General features: G+C 38.0%; 1 pseudogene; it reads right to left on the bottom strand.

Annotated features, from left to right (window-relative positions):
• Window positions 1-3,785: 3,785 nt before the first annotated feature.
• Window positions 3,786-17,590, bottom strand: part of LOC101591614 — a 20,751-nt pseudogene continuing 6,946 nt past the window's right edge.

The following is a 17,590-nucleotide window of genomic DNA, read 5'->3' on the forward strand; positions in this document are numbered from 1 at the left end:
ACTTTTACATTCACACCCAAAATTCATCACTCATTCACTCTCACAGTCAATTTAGTAAGGCCTTTGACCCTACTGTTCCAGTGAAATGAGGGAAGTCATCAATGATTGTCATGTTGCTAAATGAAGTGGTCATTTCTCCATCCCCATCTCACTGGACCTATTGGCAATGGCTGACCCCCTTGGTCACTCATTCTTTTGGAAAGACATGCTCCACTCAGTGACCAGTGAGCTCTAATCTCTCATTTCCGCTACTTGATATTGCTTTCTGCTTGGATGTGTTTCCTGATTGTGCTTCATCTGCTTGATTTCCAAATGCACTACTACAGAATTCTTACCTGGAATCTCTCCCCTGTTTTCCTACATTGATTTCTATGGAGAACTCATCCTGTTCTATAGTTTACTTTATTTTATTGTTCACTTCTATAGTTAAAATCGTATCAAATTTTAGCATTAGTGTTAACCATTTCTCAATTTATATCTCTAGTTCAAGTCATTTTTATTGAACTTTAGATTCTATCCCTTTCCCTTCTCAATGGCAAACATTAGTCTCACTTTTATCTCTGCAAAATTTCTCCCTAATGTACCCAGGTAGCACCACATTTTTATCCTTGGTAGCACTGAAATTTGTTTAACTCTGATTAATGTATCAGTCATCCCTTTGAAGATGAGGACCTTCACGGTAGTATTTCATTACTGTGTCTGCAGAATGTAGCATAAGCCATTAAAAAGATCATAAAGAAAATTTATTAAGTGGTACATAGATACAAAGATTTTTAAGGCACAGATGTGATTGGACATATATAGGTAAAATCCCATTAAGGCAAACTAACAATATTTGCCTAAAATACTCCATGTCTGATTTTTCTTTTTTGAAGTACAGTTTCAACAAATAACACACTGCATATATTCTTCTTAGTGGTTAATTACTGTACAAGATGCGGACTTGAGATCCTATTTACAAACACCATTAGAACAAATCATTCTATTCATTAAGAGAATGCAACTATATATCTATCCTAACCACTTTGAATACACAGATACAAAATGGACATTCATCTGTATACCCCATTTTTTCTAAGTTCCGTTATTGAATATTATAAGTGTGTAAACCCAGCAAAATATTCTAAAAGAGTCCAGTAGCCCATAATAGCATTGGGTCTTCTGTTTAACTGGCAATGTCAGAAATTATTGACCTGAGTCCCCCACAGCTCAACTTAACAGCATGGCTTTACTTCCTATATTTCATCTTCATACTTTTCTACTGGATGGTTAAGACCAAGGTAAAGCAGGACCTGTGCAACAAGAGTTGTAGGTTTTTGGTCTGATCCATGTCTGATTTTAAAAGTGTTGCTAATATCCTATAGGTACTAAAATATCAAGCATAGGGCAAAAACAAGTATGAGTTCGCAACATTTTGATTGATAGCATAGTATTGGGGATCAGAACATTTAAACTATCCTTGGGGATCAGGATAAACCAAGATAATTATAAATCAAGATAATTAGTGTCTGACTCATTGGACATGTATAAGAATTTAATAATACCATAAATATGTATATAACATAAACGTAAATGATGTTTAGTGTTTTGTTAGGCTCATGATGGTTATGTCCTAAGTTAGCAGAACACCAGGAAGGATACTGTAGAAGACAGATACAGAAAGCCCAATACTTATTAAGGAAACTGAAAAGAGTTTTGGAGGGATTATATTTCAGGTAGCTGCAAAGGATGCATTGGGGTGGAGAGAACCAAGAAAGATTGAGATGACTAAATAAGGGTATTCAGAAAATAGTTTGTAAATAAAGTATGGCTTGGGTTGGCCAAATAGCTCAGTGGATTAAAGTGTCTGCAAGCAGGCACAGGGGCCAGGGGTTTGATCCCTGAGGTGGTGATTGAGACTGGGCCTGGTGGAGCGCACCTGTAATCCCAGATCTTGGGAGGCTGTAAACAGATGGATCACTATGAGTCTGATCTAGTAGTGAGACCTTAAATACCCTTTAGACCATTCCCTAAAATACAAAAATAAATAAATGAACTATGGTTAGTGTGAAATTATCTGAAGTTGGGAATTTAAAAACATTTTCTTTGTGTTAAGTTTTCTTGGTCTTTCTTTTTTTATGTATTTTAGTACAGGGTCTACAGGGTTTCCCTATGTAGATTGGACTCGTAGTGATTCTGTTTTCAGCCTCCCAAGAGCTGGGATTATAGGTGTGCACCACCAAAATGCCCAATCTCAATAGCCATTTCAGTGCGCCCCGGGGGCGGGGCCAGAACAGCATGCAGGGATCGAACCCTGGCCCCTGGGCTCTGCCTCAGCAGGCGCTTCAGTATGCTGAGCTCTCTGGCTGGTCCTCTTTCTTTTTTCTTTTTTTATGTTCTTTCTTTCCATGTGACTGAATATACACATTTCTTTAAGTGGCTATAGTATCTCTTTCTTCTTATAAAAATCAATACTATATAGGAAAAAAAAATCTAAAAAACATATGAACATATATACAAATACAACTTTTAGGTTTTCCTCTCTGGAAACAATCTCTATTGTGCTTTTGGACTTGTACTAGCCTTTTTATCATCCTTACATGTAGTTTTTCATAGATTTATGATGACATGTAAGTGATTGTGTCTTTCCATCATACTTAATATTCTAAAGTAACCATACGCGATTGAGTGTTTAAAATGTGTTCAAATTTGTATTACCTGGGTACGTACATCATTTTGAAATTTCATTATAAGTTAAAAAGCTGAGATTCAATTTTATAAATCTAACTGAAGCTTGAATTAAGATTCAAACTCATCTGTTTAAGTCCAATGTGCATTCCTACAAATCTTAAAATCGACTTGATATTTAATTGCTATGTAGTGATATTTTACTGAGTGACTATTTTATAATTCTCTTAGATATTCTCTTACTTCTGAATGATTTGTTTCTTTAATTTAATTTAATTTTGAATACTAAAAGCAAAAACAAAAACAAATAGCAGAAACAAAGACAAGGTAACATACAGCAGTGTGTATGTTATAGATTTTCAAAATTTCTAGATAATTTGACTACTTGCAACTTGTCACTCTCTTAAATCCCACCCTTATGAACATCTTTGGGGTAAATGTCATTACTTGTATTAAGGGGTGATATTTCACACGAGATTCCTCGAATTCATTATTAGGCCAAAAAGCATGAATTCTTAGTGTATTGACATTTTGCTTTCCAGAAATACCCATAGCATTTCTGGTATTCTGTAAATAGTTTACTTCACTGAAAAGATTTCCTCCCTTTGATTGATGGGTCATAGATACTCTGCTTTATTGATCCCCTTGTAATGAATTTACTATCATAAACAATTCAGTGCAGTAAACTCTTGATCCAGGCTGTAATCCACAAAACCATTACTTGTTATAATAGTAACAATTTAAAAAAAAAAATGGATTTGATTGTAGGTCTCTGTAAAACCCCAGAAAAATGGAATTTTTTTTTCTAAAAAGCCCAATTAAGTAACAAAAACTGTAACAATGGCAACAAATGCAAAAATCATTTTTCCAATCAATCTAAAAGTGTTTTGGCCTCTGAATCAAGAATATGCTATCATACCCCAAAAGAGAAGTCTGCCCTTGCACACCTAGTAGGGATGAATGTCACTCTGAGGTGAGACTTTGAGCACACTTTATGTTTCTAGCACTTTCTTTCCCATTGGCAGGGACTGAAATGTACCCAAGTAGACCTTCAAAGCTCCCAAGTGTTCTAAATTTATTTCTCTCAATTTCTTTGGTTTGAAACTAGTTTGAAAATTTCACAAGGCCAACTTGTCTTCGGTAATTTCTAGTGCTTCTTGTTTGGGGCAGGCTAGAAAAAGCTCTGAGAGGCTGCTAAATTTGGTGTTTGGCAAGAGCTATAACACACAAAGAGAAAAACATAAAGTGTAAAACCTAAAATATCAAAACTCTCTGACATTTTGAACTAATTCCAAATATATAGAGATTATAAAATCATAACATCTGGATCAATTGGCCATTTGGGCAATCTATACTAGCAAAAGGAAAAATAAAATAATGCAATAGCAGATTGCTTTATGCCATTCATTTTAAAAGTCTGATGTCTGTGTATGAATGGGGTGATTCAGTGTAAGGAAAAAAGTATATGCTATTTCCTACTGATTAAAAAAGGTGTTCAATTTCACCAGAAACAAACAAATAATGAATGGACCCACAAATGCAGGCTAATAATATGATGAGAACTAGAAACTGTTACTGGAAGCCCCGGGTGTAGACACTGGCACCGCCAACACTTGACGCACCATCTAAAGACGATTTACTCAAATGCTTTTCATCTTAATTTCATCTGAACAAATGGAAATAACATATCTGCCATCTTAAACAGTACTGAGCATCAGAATGAGATAATGTTCATGGAAGTGCTGCGAAAAAGCTAAAGCCCTATGTAAATATGAGGTGCTATCTTTATTTTCATAATTGAAAAGTGCACTAATAATTCCTAGGATTAGCTAAGTGGGAAGTTCTTATGGAGTTTAAGAAAATTTATCATTTCATTTTGGTAATGAGATATTGTTAATGAGACTGAGATGGTGAGCATGATTTTTTCTTAGTGTCACAGTTTAGGCAACTATTAAACAATTATTCCCTGTCCAAACACTACTCCTGTTTCTCCCAGTCAAGAAGGAAATTCAGTTTTCCTATCCAAGTGTTCTTTTTCAGGTGACAGAAATCCATCTAACTATGGCTTTATGTACTCAAACAACATATTAATAAATAAAATATCTGAATTCTAGAGATACATTTAGACAATCTATTCTTTCCCCATCCCAACAAAGTGATATCACTGTGACTACAGCATTTGGCAGAAGTGATTCAATGAAAAAAAATACTAGTCAGCGTTTAGGGAAATTCCAGGGAAACTGAATATTAAGGGCAAAACTGTTAGGCAGGTATTCGTGCCCAGGCCTGTTGCTGGATCTCAGTCCCTAAAGCTACTGTCATAGTTGGGACTTTTTCAAGGGGAACAATATAATTCAGTACACATTTTATGATATTATTTTATAATGAATCACCCAAGGAGTCATAGACAAGAATTGCAGAAAATCTGTCCACACACTAACACTAAAGAATACAGGTGAGGGCCTAGATCCTAACAACCAGCATGAGTTCTGCCAAAATCCTAGAGCCCACAACAATGCTTCCCACAAGTCCTAGGGCCCCCAGCAAAATCTCACGCAGGCCTGATTCACTATCTGTTCTGGGAAGGCTCAAGGGTCAGTGGTGGAAGCTAGAAAGTCTATGACAGTGGGATGAAGGATCCATTTCTAGCAAGCTGCAAGATCTGAACTGGAGCCACTGTTGCTCAAGGCAAGCACCAGATCTCCCCCAAAGGTACCACAGCTGTACTTAGCAACAGTGAGGTACTGAGCTTCTCCAGAGATTAAAAAAGCTGAGTTCCCATCAGGAAAGCCAGTGAGACAAGCTTCACCAGGAGACTGAACAGTGCACCATTCTCCCACCACCACCACCACCACCACCGCTCAAGCCAGGAAGCAATGCTCAAGATGAGAACCAAGGCTCCTGCAAAACAAACTGTAGCCATTCCCAGTGACAGTGAAGGTCCCATGCTTCTCCTCTGACAAGAACAGCTAAGTTCATCAGGAAAGCCATCATGACGAGGTCCTCCAGCAGAACAACCCAAGAGAACTGGCAGCTTCCAACAGCTCCAACAGCTTCTCCAAACAACATCCCTAACAGTGTCTCAACAACTTCTCCCTGTTCTGCCTTTTATGTTGATGGCAACAGCCCTCAGGAAGGCACAACCAGCACCATAGTAGTTCAGTTCATCTGGGTATAAGAAGTTGACCACCAGTTCGCTATTCACCAGTTACATTGCCTAGTGTAGTCAATAGAGCCCTCTGACGTGTAGATATTCTTTGAGATCATGCATAGAGGATGATGAAAGGAGATTTCCCCCACCCCCACTCCTTCATATTGGGAATTAGATCAAGCTGTGAGCTGTATCCTCAACTGTTTTTTTCTTTTTTAAAATGTAATTTCAAAAGCTTGAGGCAGTTCTTGCTAAATCACTGAATTTCTCAGCCCATGCTTGAATTTGTGATCCTGTTGCCTCACCCTCCCATGGTGCTGGGCTTATAGGCATGCATGCCCTACATGCTTAGATGGGACATTTTGATCATAGTTCCAGTGCATTTGGTTTGAAAGCACGAGTTCCTACTAGTGATAAATTTCTACTAAACTATCTGTAATTGTAGTCAGTGGCAATTGCTAGTGAATAGTGGAGATGGATTTGACATTGGATTCTGAGGAAATGGAACAAAATTTAATATTTATTCTGTCTTTCAATCTGTACTTAAAATATTTTTTAAACATTCAGATAACTTCTAGTATGTAATACATACATACATATATATATATATATATATATATATATATATATATACTTTTGAAAGTTTGCTTACTTTGACTTCTGAGATTTTGACCAGTCTTATTAAGGCTTTTATTTCAGGATTGAATTTTCTATACAAATGTGGATTAAACATTATCTTCTTTCACTAGGCAAATGCAAAATTTTCATGATATAAATTTTTTAATTATTAAAAATTCTAACTCTGCAAGAGCTAATACAGGGCAGGCAAGATAACTCAGTAGACTAAGTGCCTGCCCAGCAAACACAGGGACCAGGATTCAATCCTGGGCACCACATGCTGCACCAGCTCCACCCCCAGGCACACTGAGTTTGTGACCAAGCCCAGGCATGGTGATGCACACCTGTTATCCCAGCACTGGGGAGGCTGAAAACAGGAAGATCACCGCGAGTCCAAGCTGCATAGTGAGATCCTGTACCAAAAAATGTAAAAAAATACATAAACTGACTAATACAATAGTCAGTTTTTCAAGATGAAAAGAGTTCCAGAGATTAATTGTACAACAGTGTGAGTGTGCTTAAAACTACTGAACATACTTCAAGATGGGTAAGATGGTAAACTTTATGTTATTTTAAAACTATAGTGAAACAATGTTTTGAAGTTAATGGAATAAAAGTGAAAATATCCTAATCTATGCCTCAGCCCCATTTTCCTCAAGCCTGTTTGGTCTTTTATGGCAGACTTAGCAGAGTCAGCTTGGCGCTGGAATGTTGAGTGATGTTACGGCTTTTGGGAGAAGACAGCACACCTAGATCACAAGGAAACCTCTTGAAAGCTCAGTGGATTAAAGCGCCTGCTTAGGCAGAGCGCAGTGGCCGGGGTTTGATCCCTGGCCTGCTGTGCTGGCCTTGCCCCTGGAGTACACTGACAGGGTGACAGACTGGGCATGGTGGCAGGTGCCTGTAGTCCCAGCCCTTGGGAGTCTGAAAACAGGAAGACCAGTACGAGTCCCATCTATATAGTGAGACCCTGTAGACCCTGTGCTAAATATAAAACAAACAAACAAGGAAACCTCTCCAAGCTAGGGAGTTGGCTGAGCGCTACAGCACTTCCCGAGCACATGGAAGACCCTGGATTCAAATCCCTGGATTGCGTAAAAGTAAAGAAGAAAAACATTCTTAAGAATGATTCCCATTTGAAGTAATAGCTACCATCCCAGCTTTTGTTTCATTGTTTTTCTGTGATGATTTGCAAGCCTTTTTTATTTATCTCTTTTTAGTTTCTTTTTTATTAGTCTCTGTGTGGTGCACAATAATTACATTCATCTTGGGTAACCCTTACACACACATACCACATCTGGATCATTTTTAATTCTCCTTCCCCTGCCTACCCTCCTCTCTCGCATTCCTATTGCCACAAGTTCTACCTACCTGTTACCAGTCATATATCTTTTATTTTTCTCTTTTAATTATTTATATTTTAGGTTTTTCATATAGAAAATCCATGCAATATTTAAGCTTCTGCATCTGATTTATTTCACTTAGCATTATGGTCTCAAAGTGCATCCATTTTCCTGAATATGACTCAAAGTCCCCACGACTAACAGTATAATCGAATTGATGATCATACACTGAACCTATTTTCTTGTCTACATTATTTGGTTGTCTAATTCATTTTTCTTCAGTGAGGACATCAGCAGATCTGAGGAATGACAGCCACAGATACCATGACTGGTTTTTCTTTTCTGTGGATGACAGCTCATCCGTGAACTCAAACTTAATTTAGCTAGCCATATAATTAGGGCATATTTTGTTTTATATTGTGGCCTCTCCTCCATCTACCTGTTTGTTCCACATTATTGACAAAACACTTGAGAACTGGGTGCTCCTCTGCCTGCCTGGGTGGATCTGCCTGAATAACTGTTGTATGTCCTGTTCCTTGTTCTCTGAGTCACACCTTCCCAGCTGGGTGTTTTTGCCAAGACAGTGTGCAAACAAGCTGTTCATTGTTTAATCTGTCAGTAGAGCTGGGGCTTGAAGGTGCTGCAAGCTTCAGGATTATTTGAATCTTCTGTCTCTGTCTGTCTGTCTCTCTCTGTCTCTCTGTCTCTCTGTCTCTCTGTCTGACTCTCTCTCTCTCTCTCTCTCTCTCTCTCTCTCTCTCTCTCTCTCTCCTTTGTCTTTAAGTGTTTTTGACCTTAGAGAGAATTTCTTCCATATACCTTTAAAAAAGAAAGCTGTGCACGTAAATTTTCCCATAAAGTAACATATGTATTTTGAGGGCCCTTCATTTGTTACGAGGATGAATAAATATTAATTGGGAGCTGCAGTTCATACCTGCTTCACAGTGGTGTGCTCATTAGATGCTCTATGTGAGTGAGAAGTGGGATATGGCAGCTTGGGATGTCATTTGAATTTGGAGGTATCTTACGGAGCTGCTTGGAGAATGAGCAAAGGGGAGGAGACAGGGGCAGGCTGCTCCTCACGCCAGGCTTAGCTGTAGCCTGGTTGTCCTGCCTAGCATTGCTGGATCTCAGAATGGGGAACCTGGATGTGTAGCAGCTGGCTCAGGGAGCTTGAGACCACTTCCTTCATTAATTTAAGCATATGTGTTAAATCCCTAATCTGTCTCTTTTGTAGGAAGTGGGGACAATAGTGGTGAAAAAAGGAAACCAGAAAAATCCTTATCCTTCGTGGAACTTACATAATTCATATTCTGGTTGAAATAACAGGTCATGAACAATTAGACTAATAAAAATGATTGTGTAGCAATAAGTGGTAGGAAGAAATATGAGGTAGGTCAAGAAAACTCAGAGTCACGGGGGTTCTGTTTTGAGAGAATGTTTGGGGTCTTCAATTTTGAAGAGGGGAGATTTCCATTGAGACCCACATGGACCAAGCGAGAAGCACACAGCGACTGGAGGCTCTGTGATCCAGTTAGGAAGAGTAGTAAGAGCAGAGGCTGGGAGGTGAGGCACGGAAGCAAGAAAACCCAGAGACCGATGTGCACTGAAAATTAATGTGGTAGAAAACAGTGCCAGAGAGGGCTTCGGAGGACTGCGATGGCTACTGCTTTTGTTTCAAGTGTGATGAAAAGCTGTAGGAAGGTTTTGCACAGAGAAATGATTGCTGCTCACATAGGACCAGCCTAGCTGCTGCAGAGCCTAGCAGAGAAGGCAGATGTTCAGCTGATCAGAAAGGCATGGGGCAGAGACTGCGCACTGTGGTCGCCTCGGAGGTGCAAAGGCCTGTCATGGGCAGGGAAAATTTTCCTTTATATCATTAAGTACAAGTATTCCTAAATTATAAAAAAAGAGGAGGGGCCAGGGAGATGGCTCAGTGGAATAAGCTCTTCCTTGGCAAGAGCAAGGGCCTGAGTTCAATCCCTAGTTCCTCAAAAAAAAAAAAAAAAAAAGAGGAATTTTAGTTCAAGAAATAGCAAGCTTTCTTTTGGAAATTCTGCAAGAGAGAAGAGTATAAAGCAAATATTCTACTAGGAATTCCATCTCTCTGAAATGGTCATCATTTTTAAAAATATTTTCCCTATGCATGCAAATACATATTTTTTTAGAAGACAGATTGTTTCCTGTTGTACAGATATTACATTATGGGTAGTATATCATGAAATAATTTTTCATTTAGCAATATTCCTTGGTTAATGACATATTTTTAATGGTTTCACTATGATATATATATATATATATATATATATGCCATCATTTACTGAAATCATTTTATGTAGTTGGATAATAAGCGGTTTTTAGTTTCTTTTTTATTATTATAAATGGTAGTGCATAAAACATCGCTGAACATACATCGTGTAATGCATCTCTAGTGACTTCCTGTAGACAGATTTTTAGGATTATCTCCTGGAAATGCATGCACAATTAAGCTTTCATGATTTGTAATATTATTTTTGTACTAGTTCATATTTTTCTCAATTAAAATATTTTATTCTTCTACAGTTTGCATTTGGGCAATTCAAAATGTAAGATACGGCCCATCAGGTGGAGGAGAGTTCCTTGGCGTCGGAGCCATTTCAGTAAGTGCTAGCAATTCACCTGGATGTGATATAACTGACTGAATCTAGTTGAGAATTTGAGAGTCAATTAGAATTTCTTTCTGATTTAAAATGGAAAATATGGAGGAATATTGAAAAAATCCTTTTACTTAAACTCTGTTCTATAGAGATAATATGTTCACTCACATAAAGCATTGAAACAAACTCTGATAGGAACCATAGTTTGTATGCATCTTCAACGTTCACATCTGGGAAAAGAGTCCTCAAATGAACATGTTGGTGGTAATTTGAAGTACAGTCTTTGGGAGGTTATTAAGATTAGATGAAATAGTAAGAGTGTGGCTGGGGGCCAAGAAGGGAGCTTGGTGGTCTAAGTGCTTTCCTGGCAGGCACAAAGACCCAGGTTCGATCCTGAGGACCACATGCTGTGCTGACCTTGTCCGGGGTGCACTGAGCCTCGATAGCCACCAAGACTGCGTGGTGGCGCATGCCTGTAATCCCAGTGCTGGGGAGACTGAGACAGGAGGGGCACTACAAGTCCCAAGCTGCATAGCTAAACTCTGTACCAACTGATTAACTAATTAACCAACTAACTAACTAAGTAAATAAATAGAGCGAGGCTGTCATGGTGGTATTAGTGGCTTTATAAGAAAAGGAAGAGAGAAGCGCTACTCTTGCTGTCACAGCAGTGTCTACCATTGTGTTGCTACAAGACAATGATGCCCCCATCGGACATAGATCCTTGATCTAGACTTCTTTTCTTTATCAAATATCTAGTCTGTATTGAAGTGACATACAATGGATTCAAATACTGTGAAACTCATTAATAATTTTCTACAACTTGTTGGAAAGTTGAATTGGTCAGGGCTAGATGAAATAATAGGATAGAGAGGTGCTTTAGCTTGTAAATAATTAAAATAAATTTTATATAGATGGAGAAAAGTAAGCTGTAAAGTATTGTTGGCTCTCTTTGTGAGCAAAACACACAGCACATAACCCAAATATCAACATCTCCACCAATTGGAGTGTCTTAGTTACTCTTCTCTTGTTGCTGGGACAATTACCCAACACCCAAAATGAAGGAAGGAAAGGTTTATTTAGCTCACAGTTACTAGAGGTTTCAGTCCACACTCAGCTGGATTCAAGGCAGAGAGGTACATGGCAGAGTCTAGCAGTTCATGGCTATGGAACAACAAAAATGGCAACAGAGAGAGGAAGTCTTTCTCCCTTAAATTGCAATCAGGCTATGGCCTCAGGCTGGGGAAGGTACACACACCCATAATCCCACCAATACTAAGAACCATAATCCCAGTGGATCATGAGTTAGTGTCAAACTCTAGAAGTCTCCGCCCCATGACTGCATGAGTCTTGGGGAGAGGGGAGGACAGCTAGACACAAACCATAACATGGAGCTACTTACTGATTTAATTATATATTAATTAAAAATATTGAATACCCACTAATTCTAGGCAGTCTGCAGTGTTCTTGGGATAAAATAGTAAAGAGAAAATTAAGGATTTACAGTCTATCTGGGGAGAGGAGGAAGTAATTTAAGAATTTCAATGTGATAAACTCTTTGATGAATGTGAGGGTTATCACTACTGAAACATGGGGACAAGTGAAAAAAAGAACAAGAAATAGGCAGAAGATTAGGAGATCTTGGTTTGTATTCTGGTTGGATATGTCTAGCTAAATCAATTATTGAATCACATCTACAGTAAATGGGAAAAACAGATTTACCATATTTAATATACTTATTGTAGAAATGGAATATGATAATAAGTGAATGCCACAAACTCAGTGAAAAGCATATACAAATATTGAATAAATGTTAGTAGAATCATGGACATACATGATTGCCTTTCTAGAACAGATCTTGCTAGGAGGTAACTTCATAAACGGTCCACCAGAAAAGCACAGAGACAGTATTTACTGAAACCAGACATGGTACAGCCAATGCATTGCCCCTTCATACTGCCTTCTATTTACTGCTGAGCCTAAAATCATATATTTTATATGAATTTTCATGAAATTAGTATACAAACTATGTTACAATTGGACAATACCCAGAAATCAAACGAAAGCGTTCTATTCATAGCACACGTTGGCAGAAGGAATTTCTCTGTGCTAATTATCCCATGTCTTCAGAGGCAGCACAGAGATGATTGCTGTGAGCCTATATTTAGAAGGGTCAAGTGAAATTTATGGATAAATAGCGATGAGCATTCAGTGTGCCAAAATACCTCGTCAAAGAAGGACAAAGTGCTCTAAGCAGTGAGAACTTAACAGCAGATAATGCAGGACAAGTCTGCAGCAGACTGCGGACGTAGGATTTGGAGCTTTCATCTCATTAGAGAGGCACCTCTGTTGCATTCCTGACATTTCTTCTGCATCACACCAAATCTGAGGACTAGAGGAAGAAAGGGTTGTCTCTCAGGAAATTTTGACTTGTGCTAGCGCCGGTGAGCTCGAGGACTCAGCTTCTTGGCCCACAGCTCTCCTGAAGTAGAAGCTCTGAGGGAGATTCTACTTGTAAATGTGTCATCAGTGAGAATATTTTAGTTCTCACAAAAACAATGATAGAGCAATTAACCTTCATGGTTAGAAACTCAGAAGCCTTTATAGAGATGGGCTGAGCTATTGATTTTGAACTGCTGTCAATTCCATTTAGGCCCTCAAAATAAATATAATCAAGTCTAAAAGAAAATGTTCAACTTCACTGTGATCAAGTAGATGCAAATGTGAACAACCTTTTTTAAAGGGGTCAAAGGCACAAGAATTTGAGCGATAATATTCAGGGCCAATAAGAATAAGAAACCATTCTTACGGCTGGTATAAATGAAGATTGGAATAGTCTTTTTAAGAAGCAAGTTGGCAATATGTACTATGAACCCTGAAAACATATCTTTTGATTCATTTATCCCAATTCTAAGACTGTTCAAAGAACACCAACATTTTTGAAATTAACTACATGTCCAGGAAGATGGTAGATTACATTATTTACATGTTATAAAATTTCTGTGGGATATGGAGTTAATAAATCAGATATTAATGATGACACAGATACTTATAATGTTGTTGTGAAAGTTTATTTTTGACTTTTTATGAATGAGGCAACTTCCATTTAATTAATAATTCAGCACATTCTGCTTTACGACACCAAGTACTATGGGTTTTAGTTTTAAATACATACTGGTAATTAATACCACCGCAGCTATATAAAAATAATAAACCAAAATAATTGAAAAAGAAATAGACCGGAAAAAACATACTATTATACTAACAACAGAGAAGTGTGGTTATTTTCACTTTTTCTTCATCTTAAAATGTAAAAATGAATGTTCATTATCTTTTAGAATAGATACGTGGACATCAAACCTGAGTGTTTCCCCCCACTTCTGGAAGAGCAGTCCTGTTGTTCTACTAGTAGAGAGAAACACTCTTTGGTGAAAAGAAAGCCTGAAGCATTGACTTAGTAAGTAAGGTCCTAATGGTTTAAAAAAGTCAGAGACCCATAGATTCACAGAGTTAAAAGGTCACTGATTTCAAGTCAATACCGCTTATTCCAGAACAAGTAGGCAATTATTTATCGGGTGCCTAGTACGTGTGAAGGCCCCAGTACATCAATTTCCCACCTGTCTTCCACTGGCCAGTTCCTACTCATTTTTTCTTCCAAAAGAGCCACGCGGTTCCTCCTTTCCATAAGTTTCTTTAATTCCATCCATCTTCCTACTCTCTGGTCCAGGATGCAAGGCTAAGGTGCCTGCCCTCTGTGTCAGAGGGCAGCATTCGCCAGCTTCTCCAAGGCCAGGACTGTATCCTGCTTAGAGAATGGGGTAAATGTGTCCAGTATTTAAAGAATGAAATGGATTGAGGCCAGTATTCAGTGGTTTATACAGATGTAAAGCAGTATGAAAAATGGCATTTATCCTTAAAGATTTTAGGAATAATCATAAGGAAAATACTAATTAGAAGTGCAAGTTTAAAAACAAAAACAATAACAAGAAAAAAAACAGACAAAACAAAACAAAAAACAGCAATGGATGTTATGCGATTCCATGTGCTTGTTAAGCAAATGGTAGCATGCAATTAATTCTTCTGGAGTAGCTTTTTTCATTTGGAAACAAAAGGTACCTGGAAAATAAGAAATCACTTCAATGTACTTTTCCATAAAATCAAGTTACTTCTTTTTATTTTATTTACAATGAACACAATAGTAAATAGTTTAATAATCATGTCTTCCATATACTTGGATATAACAAATTAATAAGAAAGCTTTTGACTTTTTATTATTAGCAACCCTCACCTGACTTTTAGTTGAATAAGCATCTAAATATTGAAGATCTTGTCTCAGATACACATTCCTTTAGGCAAAGATGTATGGCTTTTAGTCCTTATCTTTTAATTTTAATTTTAAATTTTTTTGAGACAGAGTCTATGTTATTGAGGCTGGCCTTGAACTCACTTGTCTAGCCTAGGTAGGCCTCCAACTAAACTCAATGGCTGTCTTCCTGCCTCAGCTTCCCAAGTGCTAGGATTACAGGTGTGCACCATCATGCTCTCTTGTTAGTCCTTATTAATCATTGGATTGCCCATCTTATAAATTGATAACAATTATAAAATATTAGCTCTTTATATGGCAAATGCATAGTGGAAAAGAGCTCAATTCACATTAGTAAGTGTAATTCTCCTGTCTTTTACATCTAGAAATTCTACATGTTCTCATATGGAGAAAAATGGGCTTCTTCTTTTTTTTTTTTTTTTTTTTTTTTTGGTGGAACCAGGAATTAAACTCAGGCCCTTGCGCTTGTGAGGGAAGCACTTATTCTACTGAGCCATCTCCCCAGCCCCTGAAATGGGCTTCTTTCCCTCTTGTTTTCTTCAAGGGAGTTTAGTCTTCAGCCAGGTACCGAAGGAATTGTCTCATGGGATTGCCTTTGTTGAGTGGATGGTTTGGCATGTTTTCCAGGTTAGGTCAATTTATCTTCCTTTTTCATATACCCTATAGGTGGGACCAAAGTATATATTTTCCAACTTCATGTTACTTTCCAACATAAATTATGTTATGATTTTAAACTTACATAAAATGTTTAAATGTAAAAAGACAAGACACACTGTGTGTACATACCCTTTAATCTATAAACAGAGAGTACAGGTTTTGTAGAGCCCTTAGCAAATAGGAGAGGAATTCAGATACGTGGGGTCTGTCATTTGGGTCCCTTCAATCGTGGATAGGGCATAACTTGCACTGAATAGATCTGCCTATAAATATTCCTGGAAAAACCTAAACACAGACATTTTTTCATTATGCAAAAAGGGTATTTATAACACTATCAGAACTTAGACACTAACTAAACTAAGGAATATAATAATTATTTCTGTGCTGCTAGGAAAATGTGTCACACAGTTCAGGCAATTAGGAAGAGACATCAACAAAAAGAAATCACTTCTAGTGGGAAATGGTAAATAATGAATTTTATTCAAACAAGCAAGACCTTGAATTACTATAAAGTAATCATCAATGATACATATAGTTTAATATTTTATCATAACATTTACATTAGGAGGGCAGTAAGATGGGCTCAACAGAATTAATTCACATGGCCTGTAAAACTTGGGGGACTTTGCCCACCTTTGCAGCAACCGGAGGATGGTGCTGAGATGGTGTCTTTTGCCAAATCCTGGGAAAAAAGGGGAGCTGTTGAAACGTGCAGGAATCCTAAGAGCTCGGGAAAACATCACAGGATGATGAGAACTATTTTTAGAAGGATCAGAGAACATCTGACAGTGCTGGAGACATGGGCTAAGTAGGTTTCCCAGAGAATGAAGACCAAGTTGCAGAGGAAATTGGACACTGGATTGAAGCCAGCATGAAAATCCAGTGAGCTCTGAGACAGGTGTTTTCCAGTCCCTGAAGAGCTGTTGTGGGGAAGCAAGAGTAGGCCACCAAAACAATACATTTCTTTCTGAAGGTGAAACTCAAATCAGTGGGTGGAAAATTTAGTGAGGCAGATTTTGATTTAATATTTATGTAACCTATGTTTTTCCATGTTCCTCTAGGAGATGGCATGATGTAGTGAAGAGTCTGACCTTTTTTCAAATCCTGCTTTGACATCTTACTAGCCATGGATTTGGAGACTGTTACTTAGGTCCTCTGAGACCTGTTTCTCTCAACTGTAAACTAACAATGCTAATACCAGCTTCACAGTATTGTGATCAGCATTAAGGGGAAAGCATATAAAAAGAGCTAGCTTGATCACAAATGCTTGCTTTGTGGCTATTCTCCTTGAGTATTCAGTTTCACAGAAAAATAGGGCCACAGTGCTCAATGGTGTGAGAGAAATATTTTCTTAATTCAACTCCCTATTGTTCATCTGCTGAGAACCTTCTCTGGTATTTCTGAAAAGCTTCTAGACAGAGTTTTATGTATAGACAAGGCTTCCTAGCCACCCCTTTGCCCTTATCATTTGTTAGACACGATACAGCACTTTTCTAGTTCTGATTCCTTTCGGCAACATCCCTGATGGAAGCTGCCAATTGGTCAGAAACACAGAGTGCTGTGGTGATCAGGTGTCTTGGTTTCCCATTCAGCTATGCGTAGGCTATTTCTCTGCTCTTTGCAAGAAAGAGCCAGACCTGATTTACGCTGTCACCCTATGTTTTACCCCAGCATTCAGTTAAGATTATTTTATTAAATTAGACCTGTGAGCCTGATACCTCAGGACTACTTGGAACTATATTTGACTCTGTCTTTAAAATACGGAGACCTGCTTCATTTTTCCCCTTTGTTTTCCATGCATGTGCCTCTTCCAGGGTCCAGCAGTGAGCCCATGAGGCTACTGAGAAATAGGGAAGCCAACAATGTGGTTTATGCAACATGACCTCCCCCTCTGACACCATTAAATTTATGTTTCTTGAATGTCTCTTCCATCAGTTAGTCCAACCCCGTTATCTCCAACAGCTTGACATACCCATCTGATTCGGAGTGTTACCCTTATTTCAGTTGTAATAATAAGTTTAGAATTGTAATACTTATAGAAAACATTTAATATCTAGAGTTGGCCTTTCAAATGGAATAAGATAGCTCCAGGAAGGATAACCTTTATTCAGTAGAAATACATAGAGGCTCAACTCTCATATAAGAGATGTCAGAGAAATAATTCTATATAAAGAGAAAACAAGAATATTGGCAT

The sequence above is a fragment of the Octodon degus genome, unplaced genomic scaffold, assembly GCF_000260255.1.
Source record: "Octodon degus isolate 3935 unplaced genomic scaffold, OctDeg1.0 scaffold00024, whole genome shotgun sequence".
Taxonomy (NCBI): domain Eukaryota; kingdom Metazoa; phylum Chordata; class Mammalia; order Rodentia; family Octodontidae; genus Octodon; species Octodon degus.